Source organism: Gadus macrocephalus, chromosome 2 (assembly GCF_031168955.1).
Source record: "Gadus macrocephalus chromosome 2, ASM3116895v1".
NCBI lineage: Eukaryota > Metazoa > Chordata > Actinopteri > Gadiformes > Gadidae > Gadus > Gadus macrocephalus.
Genome location: NC_082383.1, coordinates 15,418,498 through 15,437,012, shown reverse-complemented (window position 1 = coordinate 15,437,012; position 18,515 = coordinate 15,418,498). Strand labels below are relative to the sequence as shown.

Below are 18,515 nucleotides of genomic sequence, written 5' to 3'. Positions count from 1 at the left end.
GTAGGGAGGCGACCCTCTCGTCTACCGGGGTAAACTCCAACACCGCGGCGCTCAGCCGGAGATTTATGAGTATCCCCACACCCGCCAGGCGCCTCACGCCCTCGGCAACTCCGGAGAAGAATAGAGTCCAACCCCTATCCAGGAGTACGGTACCAGAGCTGAGACTGTGCGTGGAGGTAAGCCCCACCAGATCTAACTGATAGCGCTCCACCTCCCTCACAAGCTCCGGTTCCTTTCCCCACAGCGAGGTGACGTTCCACGTCCCCAGAGCCAGCTTCTGCCGCCCGGGTCTGGTCTGTCGAGACCCCTGACATTCGCTGCCACCCATGTGGCTGCGCACCCGACCCCAACGGGTCTTCCCACAGGTGGTGGGCCCATGGGATGCAGAGAGGGGGGGTGCGACTTAGTTTGTTCGGGCTGTGCCCGACCGTGGTCCGTGGCAAACCCGGGGTCCGTGGCAAACCTCGATGGCGAGCGCCATCGAGCCCTCCGTCTAGGCCTGGCTCCAGACGGGTGCCCCGGGCTTCCTCCGGGCCGGGTCACATCTCCTCTTCTTCCGTTATTCATTATATATGAGTTTCTGTTTAACGTTTTATGTTTTATTGTGTGTGTCCTGATTGCGCAAGGAACAAAGCTGTTGTTCGGTCTGTTGGTTCTGCTCTTCAGGCTCCTGTACCTCCTACCAGAGGGCAGTAGGCTGAGCAGGTGGTGGCCGGGATGGAGGTGGTCACGGATGATCTTTCTTGTTCTTGAGATACATCGAGAGCTGGCGATGTCAGGAGGGCAAAGGAGAGCCAATCGTTTTTTCAGCTGATCTTATCACCCCCAGCAGCCTTTTTCTGTCAGCCACTGTGCAGCCAGCATACCACACAGTAGAGTTGGCTCGGTGGCGAAAGAATCAGTTCGAATGAACAAATCTTTAAGACGAACGAACCAAACTTGTTCCTCTGTCTCGTTCGTCTCGTTCGTTTGTCTCACTGTGTGAGTGGTGAGGAGGGACCGACTGAGAGACGTCACGACTCAGGAGAGCCAGCCAATCGTATGCAGTTCTAGGACTGAGTCTAGGACGCTCTTGTTGAATTTTAGCCAATGAGAGACAGAAATCAACCGGTTTCTTGGGCAAAAAACAAATGGGGTTAGTGAGCGAGCTATCCATTATTCCCATTTGCCATCTGTTGCATGGACGTATTTAAATGATACATTGTACATATTATAATTCAAAATTCGTCCCAGCCTTTCTACCACATTTTTCGCAGCCTACCAGCTCTTGTTGTGAAGATTCGATTCACCGCTACCGGAAACTCGACTGAACGAACAAACAAACGAACAAACGATTCGCGAACGACTTCTCTTGGCGAACTGAACGACGCAAACTGAATCACGGAAACAAATCACTAAATCCAACCCTAACACACAGTGATGGAGAAGGCCAGTACACTCTCGTTGGTGGAGCGGTAAAAGGTCACCAGCAGCTTCCCCCCCAGTTTGTTTCTCTTGAGTATGTGGTAGAAATTAAGGAGTATATTCTATGGAAAACCATGATTATTATGAGGTCTGTGTGTCTAAATAGTGGAGAAACACACGGGGCCTGGGTGTCTGGGTTCAGAACAGATGGTGCCCCTAAAAAGGAGCAGGACGCTACGGGGATAAGGCATGCTGACCTCAGCCTTGTGTTTTGGGCTATCTTTGTTGACCATTTGTTGTCTATTTGCTGACCATTCAGGTTAAGATGGATTTATGACTGAGTGGAGGCAGACACCTCAAGGAGAAGCTGCTCTGTTTGTGTGTATAAAAAGACGCCGCAGTTTGTGAACGACAGTGACTTTGCAAACCCACTCAGGCTGTCGTCGTTGTTGTTTTTCTGCACGATAAAGTCTTTTGTCAATTCTTGCTCCGGACCCCTCGATTTAATTTCTCTCTCTCTCTCTTGAATTAGTCTAAGTGTTTTAAATCTCGATTAATCCACGACAAGTACCCTCAGGAAGTGGAGTCATTGATGGGCCTTCCTCACCACCTCGTGTTAGCTGACCAGGATATGTCCTCAGAGATGTGAGTTCCGAGGAACTTGAAGGTGGAGACTCTCTCCACACAGTCACCATTTATGTCGAGAGGGGCGGGGTCAGCTCTGTGTCTCCTGAAATCCTATCCTGGCTAATGCCAGACCTCATCTCAATCTACATTGAAAAGAGGTCTGGGAACCATACATTCATTTTCTCGTTTTTGAGGCGTGCATTACGATTGCCTGGAGCCGTTTATTGGAATTCGATGAGGAAGAAGACGATGGGTGTGTCACCTAGACGTCGTCATCGTCTTGCCGTCCCTCCCCGTTCTGTGATTGGTTCCCTATCACAGGCGAAAATCGCATCCATGGAATCCAGGCTGCCTAGCAGCGTGAAATGAAATCAAGCGCAAGGCAGCATGGGTATACCCAGGCTACTGAAATCCATTATAACCTCCTTTGTTTTTTTTATGTTAAGGGTCAGGTTGTTTGCAGCACACCACTCCACCAGCCGCTGCACCTCATCCCTTTAGGCCAACTCGTCTCTTCCGGTTATGAGCCCCACCACAGTCGTATCATCCGCGAATTTGACTATTGTGTTGGTGGGGTGGGTGGGAGTACAGTCATGTGTGTAGATGGCATAGAGGAGTGGGCTCAGCATGCAGCCTTGAGGAGAACCCATACTGAGTATGAGGTTGGAGGACCTGGGGGTGCAAATTTTAACAGACTGCGGTTGAATTGTAAGAAAATCTTTTATCCAGGCACAGGTGGCGGGGGGGGGGGGGGGGGAGTCCAGGGCAGCCAGCTTACTCACAAGGATGTCAGGGATAAGGGTTTTAAAGGCCGAGCTGTAGTCGACGAAGAGCATCCTTACGGAGGTCCCCGGTTGTTCGTGGTGGCTGAGTGTGATGTGGAGGGCTGTGGAGATGGCATCATCAGTTGATCGGTTTGCTTTGTATGCAAATTGGAAGGGGTCAAAGGTTGAAGGGAGGCATTCTTTGATGTGATGAGTCATAAGCCTCATCCTTTTGACCTTTGTTTTGAAGGCGGCGTTTCGGGCTCTCAGGAGTGACTGGACTTCACTTGTCATCCGGGGCTTTCGGGTTGGATAGACTTTGATGTTCTTATCAACCGTCACATTGTCAGTGCAGTATTTGATGCATGACAATACGGTGTCCGTGAAGCCCTGTAGATCCTGTTGTTCAAGGATACTCCAATCTGTGTGACCGAAGCAGTCCTGCAGTTGGGAGAGTGCACCCTCCGGCCAGGTTTTTACAGTCTTTGTGACCGGCTTGGTTTTCCTCCTAAGGGGAGTGTATGCTGGGATGAGGAGCAGCGAAAGATGGTCAGACAGGCCCAGATGTGGGAGGGGGACTGCTCTATAAGAATGTTTTATGTTAGAATAGACACGGTCCGCTTGTGTGTTGTTTCCTCTGGTGGAGCCATATATTTACTGTACGAATCTGGCTAGGACTGTCTTTAGGCATGGTTGATTAAAATCCCCAGTGATGATAACCTTCACTTTTTCCTGGTTGACTGAGACACCACTGCTGTCCACCATGTGCCCAAGAAACCTCACAGACTTCCGAAGAAAGTGGCACTGTGCCAACTTCAGGTTGTTGGTTCTGAGACGTGAGAAGACCAGTCGTTTCAGGGCTTCCTCCTCAGATGGAGCAAAGACACATTGAGGTCATCCAGATAACAGAGGAGACTGGAGAAGTTCAAGTCACCAAAGACACTGATCATCATCCGCATAAAGGATGCGGGACTGTTGCACAGGCCTTGGGGAAGCCTGTTGTACTCGTACAGGCCCAAGGGCGTCGTAAAGGCTGTGTACCGCCTGTAAGACTCATGGAGGGGGATGTTGTAAAACCCCGAAGTGAGATCCATGGTGCTGAAAAAGGTGTTTCCACCAAGGGCAGCAAGGTAGCCGGCTTGGTGGGGCAGCGGGTGGGAATCCTTGAGGGTCTTGGCATTGAGCCAGTGAAAGCCAGTGCAGATCCTCAAGTCTCCTGGCTTCTTCAAGACCAGGACCAGCGGCGAAGCATATTTACTGACCGACTTACTGATGATACCTTTTAACCCCATCTCAGACAGCACCTTTCTCAGTTTATGATAGTGAGCTGGAGGGACACGCCGATAGGGTAGCCGGAAGGGGCGATCATCAGTAAGGTGAATCCGATGTACAAACTCCTCCGCCTCCCTACAGTCCAGTTTGTCCTTGGAGAAGACATCCTGATAGGTGATCACAAGGTCAGCCAGCCGTTGTTTCCATTCATCGGCACCTTCACAGCCTTCAAGGTTGACATCTGCCAATCCACAGTCCTTAAGCCGCTGAAAGGGGGCAGAGGAGGCCTCTGAGTTGGAGACAGGATCAGCTGCCTGAAAAGCCTGTGGCCGACACACATCCTTGGAGGTAGGAAGGTCCTCCACAGCGACACAGGGAAAGACATCTGCCACTCTTGCATTGCGGCGCAGTGTCACAGGTTTCTTAGTTGGGTTGAGGATCTTCATCGAGACCCAGCGATCTCCCCAAATGGGTGCCACAACCCGTCCGACGATGAGGCCTCTAGGGGCGGAATGGGAAGAGGTGGGCTCTACGATGACAGTGCTCCCAGGTGACACAGAAGCACTACTTGGCAACTTCGCCCACACTAGATACTCAATAGAGGGCACTAGGGCGCCGCCCCTCCGTGAAATATTCAGTTGAATATATCTGCCAACTATTAATAAACTATTATCATTACGAAATAAATCAACAAAAATACATAGCGTTTATCGTCGTTTAATTGTGCGATATACTTGTCACTGCCAGCAACCATTTAAATGCGTCTGAACGTCAATGATTTGGGATAGGCTAGTTATTGGTCATTCGAAATAAAGCCCTCCTCCAAGTCAGGGGCGCCGGCCACGTTGAAGTCAATGTAAGCTCTCTAACTTTTTGCTGTCTATCAAGCAGAGACAGCTTTACATTGGCGCAAGAAAATTCCCCCTCGGGTCGCACCAGTGTGCGCCCCAGGCCAATGGTATTGCTTTTCTTTTTTGTTATCACCACATGATTGGACAATTCAGCGAATCAATCAAATAGGCTACCTCCCTCAGCAGCATCCGCGCACCACAACTACATACAGAGAAGAGATAACTAGCAGAGAGTTGTAAGCACTTTCCAGACATGGGGGACTCGAGTCACATGACTTGACTCGAGTCGCAAATTTGAGGACTTGAGACTTGCTTGACTAACACTGATAAAAGACTCGACTTGACTTTGACTTGGTCTTCATGACTTGAGACTTGACTTAGACTTGAGACAGATGACTCGAAATGACTTTTTTAAAGTTAGATTAAAGGTTGGATATGGGATTTGCGATACGCCAGCAGATTTTTAAAATACACAACTCAAATGGTTCTACCCCCTCTCCTTCAACGCTGACTCTGACTCCACCCATTCCAAGTACATGGACGCGCAATCACGCAAGAGCGCAAACACAGATGCGCGAGAGTGAGCCAGGCTAGCTAGGTTGGAGTTTAGGGTTGTCTTCTAGTGCTAGGTCCAAATGTGGATTAGCTAGTTAGCTAGCTCCAGTAGCTACCGCAGGACAACAACAAACAGAAGCTTGCGCTGGGTCACGAGCTTTGAGTATGTGCACGTGCACGAAGGGGTCACTCGCGGGTAGCGGGGGAAGGGGAGTGCAGTACGACCGTTTGATTGACGTACTTACTGTCCAATGCCACTCGGTGGTTCTGAAAATCAATTGCTTGATTCTCACCACAGTGACTTGGACCTTGCTTGAGACTTGAAGGTTATGACTTGAGACTTGCTTGTGACTTGCACATGAGTGACTTACCCCCACCTCTGGCACTTTCCACCCTTTTCACTGGAGGAATTGGACTCCCCAAGCAATGTAATATTTAAAAGGAGCAAGTAAGTTAGATATTAATTAAGTCTTGTAGCATATAAACAAAATGAAGCAACTGTCCCATATTTCTAACTGCATTTAAAGTAGACATTGAGACTCACAAAAAATGGACGCTATAGGACAGTGATCATGATTTGCCTCAATATCAGAATAACAACAATGGGTCAAATAACAATGGCTCGTGGAATGGCCATGAAGTAGGTCTATATATGCAGTGTAAGCTTGAACAGGCCCTGCAAATCAAGATGTAGGCTATGAATCTGAATGAAAAGTAGGGGGGGTGGGGAACCAACATTTTTGATCACCAGCCGCCACTGGACTCCTGTGATGTAGACAGAGTCGATGTTCTCTTTTTGCTGGTTAAACAGCATGTCTACATGTGCCATGATCTTATGAAAAAATGCAAGAAAAAAACTCAAAACTTCATCTTCCAGCATCCTCTCAAAACCCCCAGCCTCTCTCACTGTTGTTGCATCAAATTCACCATTCTCTCTGATGGTCCGAAAACACTTCAGGAGGTCGTCCTTGTGCTCAAAAATGGTGTTAACAGCGCGACTGTGAAAGTTCCACCTTGTTGATGAAGCTCTAGGAAGTCTGTGTGCCACCACTTTATCAAGCACAGCGGTTCGCTTGGATGACCTGGGGAAAAACGAAGCAAAACCACTCAGATCTGAAAAAAAAAGCACCGACCTTGGTGATGTTGGATGTTGCCTGCTGCATTATCAGGTTGAGTTGATGAGCATAACAGTGTACGTAGTGGGCACTTCCGTACACGTCATTAACTTTGCGCTGCACTCCACCTGTGGCTCCTGTCATCACAGCAGCTCCATCATAGACTTGGGCGATTAATTTCCCCCGTGGTCCCTCAGGAAGAAAAGTGTTCAGCCTTTCCAACACCGCGGTGGCGACTGTGTCAACGGTCGAGTTTGGAAGCTGGATGAACTCATAAAAACGCTCTTGGACTTTATTCAGGCTGTCAATGTAACGTAGCACAAGCACCAGCTGACAGTGAGTGGCAGTGTCTGTTGTTTCATCTGCCTGAATAGCCAGATAATCCAATATCATCCGACTGCAGAAACAAATGGGCGTTCCCGTGTGGTGGGCGTTCCCGTTTATGCAGACTAGAACGCCCCCCCGGCGTTCTCGTGTGGTGGGCGTTCTCGTTTACTCAGGCTTCTTCTTCTTCGTCGATCTAGTAGTATGGGCAGCATAGAACTGACGTTAGCGCCGCCTTTTTCTTCGATCTCGTAGTACGGGTACCTTAGCCAGCTAAGCCTACAGAATGTTAGTTTACATTTATGCGTCGGATCTCAGCCCAAACTTTGCATCAAACTTGATATTACAACACGATCATTTAAGGGAGGTTCCATGATTGCTAAATCTAATGAGAATGTTTGGGTTGTGCAGTATGCCTACATGTTCATTATCTTCTGGGTTACTTAGTATAGGTAGGGTCAGAGCTATAGAGAGGAAGAGTTGCGACACGCTATGATCTCGCCGACAGGGTGGTCACGTGGTTGTCACGTGGTTCATGTAAGCCTCAATAGTTCCAAACACGCCGCGATTTCAATGTTATTCTATGGGACGACAGCAGAGATTTCAATATTAAATGGTAAATATGTTTGAAAAAACATATTTTTTTCAAACAGTCAGACAAGTATTTGTCTGACTGTTATTGCATTATTGCATATTTGTAAATGTCAGTTTTACATTTAGAGCGGTAGGGGGGCAACTGAAAGCTATCTATAAGTACTATTACTTAGATACGTTTTTAAGTTTTGGAGGGAAAGCTTCACGTTCGTGTTAGCATACTGGCCTAACCTTAACTTTTACCTTACATCTGTGTTGAAATCAAAGTATTTAAGATGTTCTACCATGATCATTTAAAGATATAAGCCACACAAAGTATCAAATATATTAAAGAATAACAACTCATTACGCTTGGATGAATGAAATTGTAATTTTTTTTATTAAACAATTAGTGTGACAAGAACAAGTGATTGCGATTGTCTGAACAGATTCAACAATGGACACAGCAGGGAACACTATATACTTAGGGCAAACCATTAACATATAACGTTGCAAATATACTATACTTTATGCCGTTACAATACTTAGAATAGCCCTGAGCAAATTCAAAATGGGTTTAGGAGGGAGGATCCTCGTTTGGTCATGAACTCTGACCTCTAACCTATTCTCAAAAGTCGGGGCATAAGTGGTTGAGGAACAGTTGTTACCCGCTCTGTGATCTTCAATGGTGTCATGGTTCATTGGTTACAACTAACATTTTATAGATAAATGGTCATACCATGGTTGGCTGTGCAGCATTTGGATGCCCCAATCGGTCCGAGAAGGGTTATCACATGTACGGCTTCCCCAAGGACCAAGAGCGCAGGGAGAAATGGATGGCAATGGTCAGCCGTCAAAACTTATTGACAGTCAGCAACAGTCAAAAACGATGTAACGTAATGTTCAGATCACTTGCTAGCATTTCAAAGGGCATAATAATTCTAAGTGTAGAGAATTATGACTTTCCAATGATATTTGAAGTGCAATGGAAACTGATCTTACAAGCCTACCTACAGGTACACTTTGAAAATGACCGATTCAAAGCCACAAAAGTAGATAGGATGTTGAAGTTGAGGCCCGATGCAGGCCCAACAGTTTTCATCCATCGCCCTAAACCGAAGAGGAGGAAACCCCCTTCTGTGAGGGTGCCTCCGGAACCAAGTGCAACGGACCACACATATTGCACCAAATTAAACTTCGGTATGATCCATGCAGCTAACAATATTCCCCATTTCATGTAATTCAAGGATAGACTACACTCCTAATGAGATTACATAATTCATATTTGTACATTCAGTTTAAAAAACAACCAGAAGGCAGGGATTCTCTGAGGATTTGCACACAATGTAGATAATCGACACATTTCTACCCAATTAACAATTGCCGGTAGATCCATTTATAAATTGTATTGGTTTCTGATTGTGGCAGATGATTTAATTCACATTACAGAAATGTTTTGCTTTAATTCATTTTATTACATTGGAGATGACAGTAGTTGCAAATGCAAAGGCAAAATACATATAACAGCAACATTACCTTGTAATTATTACAGAGATTGAGGGAGAAATTGAGGTGGATTTCAAGAGCGTTGAAAAGGACATCACAGGAGACGGAGAGAGCAATCAAGAGGTTACATTGCCAGGGGCAGGTGATCCAGGGGCAGGTGATCCAGGGATTTGTGTGCCGAGGGCCAGTCAGTCAGGGGTCAACAGTGAAGGAATAACTTTTGCCAGGGCCAGCTGCTCCAGGGACCAGACTGCCAGGGACTGATGGGGCGACTGTGGAGGACCTAATAAGGCAACTAGAAAAGGAAAAATTAATGAGAAGGAGAGCAGAGAGGGCTATTGCAAAACAAAAAAGAATCAATTTGGCACTAAGAAAGATAATCAATTTGGCACTAAGAAAGAGAAACAATTCAGTCAACAAGAAGTTAAAACGAAAAAGCCACACAGGTTAAATTGACCGCCCATCATAATCAGCATTGTTGAATCGGCGGCATCTGTAGGGCTTCATGTGCTGAACATCACCCTTTCCAGGATATAATTAAACAAACAGTTATTTCTACTAGCTATCGCATCATAAAACCCGTCCTTAAATCAACCTAAATTATCCTAGTAATCCAACATAAATAACTAACTAAATAAAAGTTAGATTCACTAGTACTGAACTTTGTAATTGTTGGTGTAGATACCATCACATTGTGCAGTCGAGCTAACAAACTAGCAGGCAATCGGTCGTCTACCAAGATAAAAATATATATAATTACGCTGTCCATATACAAATAAATATCAATATATGCATCATAAAAGGTCCTGATACAATATAGACAGTTGACAATTCAAAAGAGGTAGCTATTTAATCAATGTACCCCCGGAGATACCTTCACAGGTGGTGAAGTCGAGCTAACAAACTAGCAGGCAATCGGTCGTCTACCAAGATAAAAATATATATAATTACGCTGTGCATATACAAATAAATATCAATATATGCATCATAAAAGGTCCTGATACAATATAGACAGTTGACAATTCAAAAGAGGTAGCTATTTAACAAATTTACCCCCAGAGATACCTTCACAGATGGTGAAATCGAGCTAACAAACTAGCCAGCAATCGGTCGTCTACCAAGATATATATATATATAATTACGCTGTGCATTTACAAATAAAGATCAGTATATGCATCATAAAGGGCCTCTGATACAATATAGACAGTTGACAATTCAAAAGAGGTAGCTATTTAATCAATTTACCTCAGAAGTTACTCGGCGGCCAGCAATGGAAATGAACGGTCTCCTCCGCCGTAAAATGGTTGTTTGGAACTATTCGAGGCTCCATACCCCGGAAGTAGGCGCTACAACGGAGTCCAATGGAAGTGTCGCAACTCTCTCTCTCTATAGCTCTGGGTAGGGTATTAGGTAGAAGTGAGATGTTTGATATACCAACCCGGTATCACGCGATTGCGTGCTCCTGCGCACGAACGTTAATCTATTGAAGCGTGTTCCAGAGCACGATAGTCCGACTTTTTGCGTGCTACACAGAACGAAATGTAAACCAATGCATTCTGAATGGGAGTGTTCTCAGACAATTAACGTGCTCCACAAAACGGTACGAGAGAGAGAGAAAGAGAGAGAGGGAGGGACAGAGAGGCTTCAGAAAGGGTGTGTGCAGATAGTACAGTGCACCCTAGTTATGTTTATGCCAAAACCACAAATGCGATATATATATATATATTATATTGCCTAATTATATGTATTGCCTACATATATGTATAGGCTATATATATAATTAGGCTATAATTATATTATTTAGAGTGTAATGAGACAATCTATAGCCAAATTGTCGAAGATGCCAGAGAATCTCCGGGGATATCAGCATGGGAAATCGGCGAATCAGACCCATGAACCTATAAAGAAAGACGTCATCTCAAGCGGGAGAGAACGTTTGCGGTGCTGGTTTGTGTCACGTAAGTACAGGGCTCTCATGTCTCATGCATTCGGCGTGAGACACACGCAATTCAACCCATGCACACGCTCGAACCTGGGCTCACGAAAATACGTGACACTGTCACGTTATTTAATCTATTGAAACGTGATCAGGGACACGTAGGCCTATTTTCTAAATTTTGTATTTCAATTGGAAGTAGGCTAGTTGTCGTGTCACTAAGCATGACTTCCAAACTAAGGTTCTGTCCGGGAGCGTTCTCCTAATGTCCCTTATGGAGCTCCGTACAGATCATTAATTGTTGAAAATTGTCTGTGATAACTAACAAATGACAGCTTTTGGCCACCCGTTTCTACTTAAAATTGTCTGTGATAACTAACAATATGACAGCTTTTGGCCACCCGTTTCTACTTTCACCTTTGATACTGAGAAATTGTGACAATACACAGATATATTAAATGCAGGTGCGCTGCTCTGTAGGCAAACCGCGAAGGAAAAAAGGGTAGCTGCTTCATCTGTTCTTTTTAGAATTGTATGTCTTGATGTTTATTTTATCTAGCCATCTATTCTCTTGTTTTTGGCTATGTAAATGAAAGTCCGCGTCGATGCCTCGATCGCAAGTCCAGTGTCGCAAGCGGACGTTGCCATGACATCTAGAAATCATACCGTATTTAATGGGTTGTAGTGAGTGTAACATAATTCACCTACAGTATTTTGTTATGTGTTGTTCTTTCAATTGTGTTAGGCATGTCGTTTACTGTCTTGGTGGTTCAGGGATCGCTGTCCCTTTAAAGATTACGAGCGTCTCATGACGTCAGAGCCCATGCGGGATTTGTTTACATTCAAAGAATAACATTCTGATTGGCTGCAGTGCGTGCATTAACTCCTGATATAGCCCTACAGACACCTGTGCCCTATACCACGAAGCTCGCTGAACATACCCAGGCTTTCTTGGGAAAACCTGGCTCGACAGAGCCGCAACTCGCTATCAGAGTTAAATGGTACCACGAAGCTCACTTTAGATTCAATTAGTAGAACCAGGTTTTCCGCTTTAGGTTCAGTGCGCGTTCACGTGAAAGGGGCGTTTTTTGCGTAATTTTTCTCACCTTTACGATAGATCAAGCAGTCTATATGAGTATAAGTGAAAAGATTCTGCATATTGTCTGTAAAATAACTATGCCAAATGCAGAATTATTCGCCATTAATCCAAATAGAATGATGATGATTTAAAAATGCATAAGCAACGTCCATCCTGCCTTATTCTATCATTTAGGGAATTCACTTTAAATACACCCTATTTAAGAAATGTATCGCATGTTTTCGACCGCTGAGAGGTAGCGGCTGTAGCGTAGTGGATTAGTATAAGACCCGAACGCCAGCGACCGGGGTTCAAATTCGCCGGTCTAGCATCATGCATTTTACCCCCATAGATTTGGTGCCAGCACGGCCTTGAAAATATGGGTTCAAGTTCGAAATAAGCACAAAAATATAATTCCATAAGCTTTAGTGAATAGGTATTCCATATGCATGAGAATTAGGACTTTTTAAGCTTCACATAAATTCGCGTCATTTGGGAGTCGAACCCCCCGCGCAGAAATTCAAGACTGACGCGCTACCTCCAATCTAGCACTCTGTCACTGAGACACAATGCGCAACAGTAATCATTGTCTACATAAGGTCCAAAAGGACGATCAAATAACGAACACCCTCTGATGAGAATCTGTATCTCTCATGTAGAACCCCAATTTCGTTGTTTGCACAATGACAATAAAGTCAGAAATCTGAATATCGTCAGACAATGCCAAGGGATCGGTTCTGTCCCGTAAAACCCTTGTCTCCGGAGAGACGCCTGTACGAGAAGTGCGACGGGGTCCACGGGAACACCCACAAATGGTGACGCCATTGTCAGAGGAGGGGCTAGGAAGCTGCGCACGCCAATTTAAGTAGCCGATCTCCGGCTAGACTAAGCCGAAAAACTGCTCCCGACCAGGTTTGGTTGCGAGCATAAGTCACCATGGTGATACAGCGACGCTAAAAGAGATCGACTTTCGTGGTACAACTAACCCAGGCTTGGAGCTCAACATACCTCGCTAACCCTCTAAGCGAGCTTCGTGGTACAGGGCCCTGCTTAGTAGTTCCAGTCAATGTTTAGATTCTCTGCCCGAGCCCGACGCGGGCCGGGTCGGGCCGATATTTCCCACCACTATACTCGGGCCGGGTCTTTGATCGAGCTTTTTTATTTTTATTTTACCATTGGTTTATTGGCCTAATCTGAGGAGAAATCTATGCCATAAACAGAAATATTATAGGCCTTTATTGCACGGGTCTTCTCAATGCCGTGGAACGCTCCATTCACTTGCATGGGTAGTAGTCCGGTGACTTGTCTACCCCAGGGTCTTCCGTTGCTAAGCGACGTCACCGTCTTTGCGGACAAATTATTTCTCTGCTGATCAACACTACGAATGGCCAAAAGACTTGTATCCCCCCCCCCCCCCTTAAATAAATACTATGGCAGAATTATTATTATTATTATTATTATTCTCATTCAACTTGAACATGTGTTTTTACAGTAGAGTGGTGGAGGGATGACGTATGTTGGCCAACCCGGAAGTGAGTATCGCCCTGGATTCCCTCGACAAAAAGCCAACGGGTTTTGCCATTGGATTTTTGATTATTGCAGAAACATTTGCATCTTTGAAGCACCTCCTCAAAAACTGAAAATAAATAAATATATAAAAATAACCGTGCTCCAAAGAACGAAATGTAAACCAATGCATTCTGAATGGGAGTGTTTCTCTGATTTTTCGATGCTACACAGAACGAAATGTAAACCCATGCAAATAAAGACTTCATGGTCATAATAATTTAAATATCATTAATATCCTGAGTGTGTAGGGTGGTATTACATTTTTTTCAACGGGGCTGCATCCAGTCATTTGACCGTTATGGTTGCCCCCCCCCCGCACCACCACACATTGGTCCTTGGTCTGTGGGAAACACTGCATGGCTCTAAAAACCATGTAAGGATTAGAGGGGGAGGTATCATATACATGAAAGAGGGCATTCAATTATACTATAATGATAAATTAGGAGGCCGAAGCCCTAAAGGAAGTGATGCAATAGGTGACTGAGGGTCAACATTTGAGACCCCCTTTTATCAAAGGGGGTCTCATACGCTTCAACCTGTGGCTCCAGCCCTACAGGAAATGACTCAGCAAGTGCTCCATCTCGTTGCACCTGTTCTTCCCAGACCTACACCCTAGCCATCCAACATGCATATCTGAGAATCAGGCCTCTCTTTAATAATGACAAAAAGTTATGAGAGAAATACACATTAACTTTTGTTATCCCATAAGCGGCGTGGTGCCGGCTCCTTTTGACCTTTTGACCCCAGACTTCTGGGGGAATAGCTGAATCAATTCATTAGTCAATCAGAAGTATGTAAACATCTTCCCGGTGGAGTACGAGGGCGAACAAGGTGTCCTAACATGTTTAATGGTAGTAATTAGCTGTCGAAATTGGAGGCCTTAATCAATAATGAGCAGCTATTGATTTGCTTCCCGATGGAAATTTGTGACAAATGACATGTTATTTAGCATATACACGTTGAGCTGAGTCCAATGACACTCTAGCAAATGGTAACATGTATTTTACATGGTACACCTACATGATATCAGTGTGGCAAGAGGGCGAGCTTGATCTCATTGGACTCAGCTTAACGTGTAGATGCTAAATAACATGTAATTTGTCAGAAATCTCCATCGGGAAGCAAATCTATAGCTGGTCATTATTGATAAAGGCCTCCAAAATCGACAGCTAATTACTACCCCGAAACATTCAAATATGATTAATATTTATGAAAAAATAAGAATTATTTACAGTCCATGGCGACAACAACACGACTAGAGTCTCCTTCTACTTCCGGCTCATGTGTGTAGGCTACTCCGATATGCGATATGATGCTGGTATATTAGGTAGAAACCCGACTATGAACAAGTTATCTAGGTGTTGTTATCCGATTTCGCTTGTCTGTTTTTATGCCGGTTTTTATGCGAAGTAGATCGGTTAATGGTGTTTACATTTTTCCAGTCCTGTTGAGGTCTTATTATTTACCCGAGTATGACTCTGCATGTATACGCACTGCATGTAAGAGACCTGACATCGGAGCCACGCTGCTTCGTTATGGTGACGCAGTAGGTAAGAGCTAGGGCTAGGAGGGTGAGGAAAATTGAGCTTGGTTAATGTTCTCCATATGTCTCTCTATAGCTACACTTGTCAATTTTGCCCAGCGGCCACAAGCCCCAGGCCACAAACTGTTCAGAGCAAGGATGCCAACTTTTCCACTGCCCCTTTTGCCCGCTTTATAAGGGTGATTACTCAAAAGTGGAGACACATTTGCAGTCTCATCTAAAAACAGTGGTACAGCATGGAGGTATGTTTACTGCTTGCTGATTAATTGGTGAAGATTAATAACCTTGTGTTGACTTTAGTTATTAAAACCTGGTGTGTTTTTTAACTTCCTTTCAGAGTATGTGATGTATACCTGCAATTGGGGATGCAGAAATGACTCCCATTACCACTGCTGTGCGTGTGGTCTACTCTTTTCAAGGAAAATACAACTGCTTAAACACCTCATTACCGGCCACCCTAAGCCATCTAAAGGCCAACCTCACTCCCAGCCGGCAGAAGGCCAACCTCACTCGCAGCCAGCAGAAGGCCAACCTCACTCCCAGCCAGCAGAAGGCCAACCACACTCCCAGCCAGCAGAAGGCCAACCTCACTCCCAGCCGGCAGAAGGCCAACCTCACTCCCAGCCAGCAGAAGACCAACCACACTCCCAGCCAGCAGAAGGCCAACCTCATTCCCACTGCGTCACCATAACGAAGCAGCGTGGCTCCGATGTCAGGTCTCTTACATGCAGTGCGTATACATGCAGAGTCATACTCGGTTAAATAATAAGACCTCAACAGGACTGGAAAAATGTAAACACCATTAACCGATCTACTTCGCATAAAAACCGGCATAAAAACAGACAAGCGAAATCGGATAACAACACCTAGATAACTTGTTCATAGTCGGGTTTCTACCTAATATACCAGCATCATATCGCATATCGGAGTAGCCTACACACATGAGCCGGAAGTAGAAGGAGACTCTAGTCGTGTTGTTGTCGCCATGGACTGTAAATAATTCTTATTTCTTCATAAATATTAATATTTATAATTTCTTTATATGTTTTATGGTTGTCGCCGTCGGAAAACGAGAAACGGCGATTTATTTAAAAATGTAGCGCAGAAGATGGAGGAAGCCGGTGTAATGCCAATGTAGTTTCCCCCTATAAAAGTGCATCATCATCTACACGCATTCAGTACACACTACGCTTCGATTTCACCCAAGGGTGAATTAAAAGTACATGTTTTCCTAAACGTTGGTCATCAACGAGGTAATAAAGTAGTACCTTCGGGCACATCTGTCATCTGTTTTTCAGAGTGTTAACGATCTTTATTCATTCATTGCGCCGCGACCAAACTGATGGGGATATTCTCTGATATGCCATAATTGGAAACGTACTAGTACGTTTACATGCACAGTTTAATCTGATGCGTGTCACCACAACGAAGCAGCGTGGCCGCGATTTCATGCCTCTTAACATACCAGCTGACACGTTAACATCCAATTTAACAATTTAGGACTATGGTTTGTTAACCTCCCAGTAAAATAACCGACAAAGCCTTCGCTGCAAACTTTACCCTCTATCTACAAACCGTCTAAAACGTTGCTGATTTCTGGCTAGTATATGCTACGTTTATGGACGAGATAGATAGATAGATAGATAGATAGATAGATAGATACTTTAATAATCCCAGAGGGAAATTATTTTTGTCACAAACTCCAGATATACATACACAAATAAATAAATATTAAGAATAAAATATAATATAAAATATAACATATATATATCCATATCCATATATATACATATACATACACACACATATATATATATATATATATATATACATACAACATAAATACACATACATAAAAGATAAAAGATACAACCTAAGAAAAACAAAATATACAAATAACAAATTTAAGGACAATATAAATATATATACAACACCATATATACATACATATATATATACATTGTGGCAACCCAGTACTCGGTTGGGCCAGGTTCCACGGATGAACGACACATTTGTGTGCGGGATAAGCCATTACAGGCATTTATTTAACAATCAACTTATATACAATGAAGGAGACGCGGTCTCTAGGGCCTCCGTGGGCCTCTAGGCTCTCTCGCGGACACGAGCACTTCCTTCCCCCTTGCTCTCCCGTCTGTAGCCTCATTTATGCAGGCTCCGGGCCTTCCTCCTCCCAGCCGCCAGGTGTCCCCCATCCCACTGATTGGGGGGAAGGTCCAGGTGCTCTCCGTCGCCGGCTGGTGGGTGGGGGTGGTATACCCGTCCTTCACGGTCCCTCGGGCCCGTCCAGGCCGAGGTTTACGTGGCGGGATGCCACACTCCTCCACCCTTTGACCAAGCCTCAGGTAGACGAGGGACCCACCCAGGCAGGTATCTCGACGGGGCCGGGTGTCTCCTGTGGCGGCGGCTGCGTCCCTCGCGGCGGCGGCGGCCGCACCTCTCGCAGCGACAGCGGCAGCATCCCTGGCCGCGGCGGCGACCGCATCCCTTGCAGCGGCGCCGGCCGCATCCCTTGCCGCGAAGGCCGCATCCCTTGCCGCGACGGCAGCCGCATCTCTCGCCGCGACGGCAACCGCATCTCTCCTGCCCTGGGACTCTAGTGCCGGGTCCCAAAACCGGCGGAAAATCAGGCAGTCCCTCCCGATTAACAACGGGACCGGTAGGTGGGGAACAATCCCCGCCCGGATCGTGAACACTCCGTGTGGGGTGCGGACAACCACGTGGCACGTTGGGTACGTCCGGATGTCCCCGTGGACGCAGGCCACCTCCATTGGTTCCCCTGCCTTCCCACCCGCCAGGTCGGGGCGAAGGAGGGTAACCACACTGCCGGTGTCCAGGAGGGCCTGCGTGTCCCGGTTCATCACCCGCGCCGGGATGGTCCGACTACCGGACGTTCCCTGCGCCCAGCAGGTCGCCAGCATACAGGGCCGACCCGTCCCCACGTCCGCGTCGGCCGGCGGCGCTGTCCCGTCCCGGCCTCGCGCTGCGGCCTTGTCTCCCGCTGCGGTGGCGGCGTCCCTTGCGGCGGCGGCGGCGTCCCTTGCGGCGGCGTCCCTTGCGGCGGCGGCGGCGTCTCTTGCGGCGGCGGCGGCGTGCCGGCGTCCCTTGCGGCGGCGGCGGCGTCTCTTGCGGCGGTGGCGGAGTCTCTTGCGGCGGCGGCGGCGTCTCTTGCGGCGGCGGCGGCGTCTCTTGCGGCGGCGTCGGCGTCTGTCCCGTCCGGGTTCGGCATACCGAATGGGTGGGGTACTTCACCGGGGGGTCGTAGTGGGATCTTCAGCTTGCCTGCATTCTCCACCATCTGTGGCAACCCAGTACTCGGTTGGGCCAGGTTCCACGGATGAACGACACATTTGTGTGCGGGATAAGCCATTACAGGCATT

At 46.3% G+C, this 18,515-nt stretch overlaps 2 long non-coding RNA genes across 2 annotated transcripts in view; both read right to left on the bottom strand.

Moving 5' to 3' along the window:
- Positions 1 to 18,515, bottom strand: part of LOC132473285 (uncharacterized) — an 85,860-nt gene that overhangs the window by 22,992 nt on the left and 44,353 nt on the right. The window lies entirely within an intron of this gene.
- On the bottom strand, positions 8,809 to 10,377 carry LOC132451109 (uncharacterized). Its single transcript, XR_009523974.1, has 3 exons — positions 10,237 to 10,377; positions 9,436 to 9,513; positions 8,809 to 9,286 (listed from the first exon to the last, which is right to left on the bottom strand). It is a non-coding gene; the product is annotated as an uncharacterized LOC132451109 (long non-coding RNA).